Source organism: Macadamia integrifolia, unplaced genomic scaffold (assembly GCF_013358625.1).
Source record: "Macadamia integrifolia cultivar HAES 741 unplaced genomic scaffold, SCU_Mint_v3 scaffold3274, whole genome shotgun sequence".
NCBI lineage: Eukaryota > Viridiplantae > Streptophyta > Magnoliopsida > Proteales > Proteaceae > Macadamia > Macadamia integrifolia.
Window position 1 is genome coordinate 14,187 of NW_024869353.1, and position 3,324 is coordinate 17,510.

Below are 3,324 nucleotides of genomic sequence, written 5' to 3' on the forward strand. Positions count from 1 at the left end.
TTCGATTACCTGGTCCTTTAGGCTGATATTCTCCATTGGTGGGGACTGGCGTACTTTGAATCCAGGTTCACCCATATTTGGCCATGCCTGGTACTTGTAAGATTCCATGTTGCCATATTAAGGGTTTTATTTTTTTTATCGAAATAAGTTGCATAGTAGATTTCACATGAGCTCGGATCAGGTCCATAATGAGAACCACTTAATTAATGAGAAGGCAATGAGAAGGCCTACACTGAAGAGGGAGAGAGAGAGAGAGAGAGAGAGAGAGAGAGAGAGAGAGAGAGAGAGAGAGAGAGGGATCAGAATCCACTTAATGAGAAGTCCAATTGTAAGGAGGGCGAGAGGGGTTAAAATCTACTTAATGAGAAAACCTATTGGAGAGAGAGAGGTTCTCGTATGAAGACGACTTGATCCAAGCTTAACCCAAGGGTGAGGCGCAGTTGGTGAGCAACGAACTTGGTACGAGTAGTAAACTCAAACGTCTTAAGTTCGACTCCCACTAGGCACACTTTGGGTCACTTACACGGGGTGTTTAGTGCTCTTCATTGCTTTCAGTGAAAGTTGAATGGTTCTCATTCAACCCCGGTATACCCGTCGTTAACAAAAAAAAAGACTTGATCCAAGCTTATTTCGCATGGCATTTGTCAACGCGGAATTCTATTCCACCAAAATAAAATGTCAAAGACGAATTCTATAAGAAAAGGAGTGAGCAAGTCTCTGCAACTCGAATCTAGATAAAGGAATAATTGACATCCATGTTTGAAAAGAAGTGGCTCAGTGGGTTGTGCGTCCAAGCTTCAGTTTCAAACCTTAAACCTAAATCATTGTTCATATCTTTTTTTTTTTTATTTTGTTGGTAATGAATGGTTCATATCTCAATATAAGGGAATTATAGCATCTCCAATCTCCAAAGGTTGACTTCATTATCTTTGAAGTCTCATTATATTTTTTCTTTTCTTTTAGTTCATCCTGCGGCATCATTGAGCTTCAACTTTTCCAGTTTCAGCCGCTTTGACCTTTCTCTTGTCGTGGTCACGTTGTAGTCTCATTCAATAATTTTAGACTAAGAAAAAGAATTAGGACATGCAACCATGTTGGATGTTTGAATACAGTAAATAATTCCTGTCTGCCTAGCAACCATTAGTCGTAGTTTGCATTCGGGGTTGAGATTGGCTTCCAAATTTGAAAAGGAGTGGCTTTGAGGGTTGTGCATCCAAGATTCAGCTTCAAACCTAAATCGAAATCATGGCTCGTATGTCATCTGGGAATTGGCATCTCCAATCTACAAAGGTTAATTTCATTCTCTTTCAGGTCTCATCACATTTCTTGCTTTTAGTCCTTCCTTCAACATCATTGAGCTTCAACTTTCCCAGTTTCAATAATTCAGTAATGGATATTAACATCAAGCCCCAGCTAGATGCAACAGTCTCTGATACAATCATTGACCTTACACGAAACAAAGGGGACAAATCCAGTTTTGGTACTCAGGGAGGAGTTTTGTATAATGATCCAGTTCATCTCTGGGACCAGAAGACGAGAAACCTAACCAACTTCACCACCCATTTCTCCTTCACCCTAAAGAATACCATATACACCAACACCATTAGAGATGGACTTACTTTCTTCCTTGCTCATTATGGTTTTGAAATCGACGGTTATTTTGGAGGTGGTGGATTTGGTGGGGGTGGCCTTGGTCTTCTCTATAACCAACCAGTAAACAGTACCCCAACGAATAGGTCCATTGTTGCGGTGGAATTGGATACAAATCAGAATTATTGGGACCCAGATTCCAATCATATAGGTATCGACATCTATTCTATTGTATCTGTAAAAAGTAGCTCATGTAATAGTAGTCTTTGAAATTTGATGAGAAATAATGGTATCCCATGGGAGGCTACGGTTACTTATGATTCAAGTTCCCATAACTTTGAGTGTTATATTGACTTGTTCTAATGAATCTGTTTCTAGTGAGATCTGTAGCCTTAACTATATTGTTGATCTGAGGGAATATCTTCCAGAAAGAAGTCACTATTGGGTTTTCTGCAGCCAGTGGATATGCCTCCGAGCTACATCAACTCAAACTCCTGGGACTTCAGTTCGAATTTGGAAATTGATAATTCGAATGAAGGAGGTGTGGCCCCTGCGCCCTTGCCAGCATGGGGGACCAATGAAAGTGTGCACACAAGCACCCAAGAGGGGGCATATCCATAAAAGAAAAGATAAGAATCGCAGTGGGCGGAGCTGCCATGAGTTCATGCCCAATGGAAGCCTTGATTCCCATTGATTTCGAAATAGGGGTTCGTTGACATGGGAGTTGAGATACAAGATAGCTCTCGACTTAGCCTCTGCATAACAGTATTTGCATGAAGGGTGGGATCAATGCGTTGTCCACATGGATATTAAATCCAGCAATGTAATTCTTGATTCCAACTTCAATGCTAAACTAGGGGATTTTGGTCTGGCTAGGCTCGTGGATAATGAGAGAGGGTCACAAACAACTAATGTAGCTGGTGCCATGGGAGGAAGGCTTGTGGAAGGGGAGAAAGGGACACAAACAACCAATGTAGCTAGAACCATGGGATACATGGCACCTGAATATGTTCTTACTGGGAAGGCTAGCAAAGAATCTGATGTATATAGCTTTGGCATTGTTCTCTTAGAAATTGCTTGTGGGAGAAAACCCGTTGAGAGGAAGGCTAACCCAAGTGAAGTAGGTTTGGTAGGATGGGTTTGGGAGCTCTATGGAAGTCAAAAGCATCTCGAAGCGGCTGACCCAAGTCTATGTATGGATTCTGACAAACAAGAATTAGAGTGCATGATTGTTGTAAGGCTGTGGCGTGCTCAACAAGATTACGATCTTCGACCTTCTATTGGGCAAGCTATTAATGTTCTCAAATTTGACTCTCCACTGCCTATTCTTCCATATCGGAGGGTGCCTATTTCTTCTCCATTCAACATGAATAAATTCTCGATTACATCATCGCATGTTTCTACAGAATGTGATACAAGTAATACCCAACGTTCGTCCAGCAGCTACGCCACTGATATCTGTGTTTTAAACAAATCATCTCCTTCATCTTCTCCCTCAGCATACCTCTTGTATAATACACGTTAAGAAAATTGTAATGTATTGAGTTTAAGAATGTAGTTCTCTCCTCCCCATTTTCATTTTTAGTATAATTTTAATTGCAGATGTTTTTTATTTTCTAGTACAGATAGGTTTCCTTGCTGATTGCAATGCCGAAGGTGGGGTGTCTGTCTTCTTTTTGGATTTTGGTTTTGTTAGCTTTTGATTTGGTTTCTTTGGTTTGATGTTCTAGTTTT

General features: G+C 40.7%; 1 pseudogene; it reads left to right on the forward strand.

Annotated features, from left to right (window-relative positions):
- The first annotated feature begins 1,245 nt into the window (after positions 1-1,245).
- Positions 1,246-3,115, forward strand: LOC122067959 (annotated as a pseudogene).
- Positions 3,116-3,324: the final 209 nt, after the last annotated feature.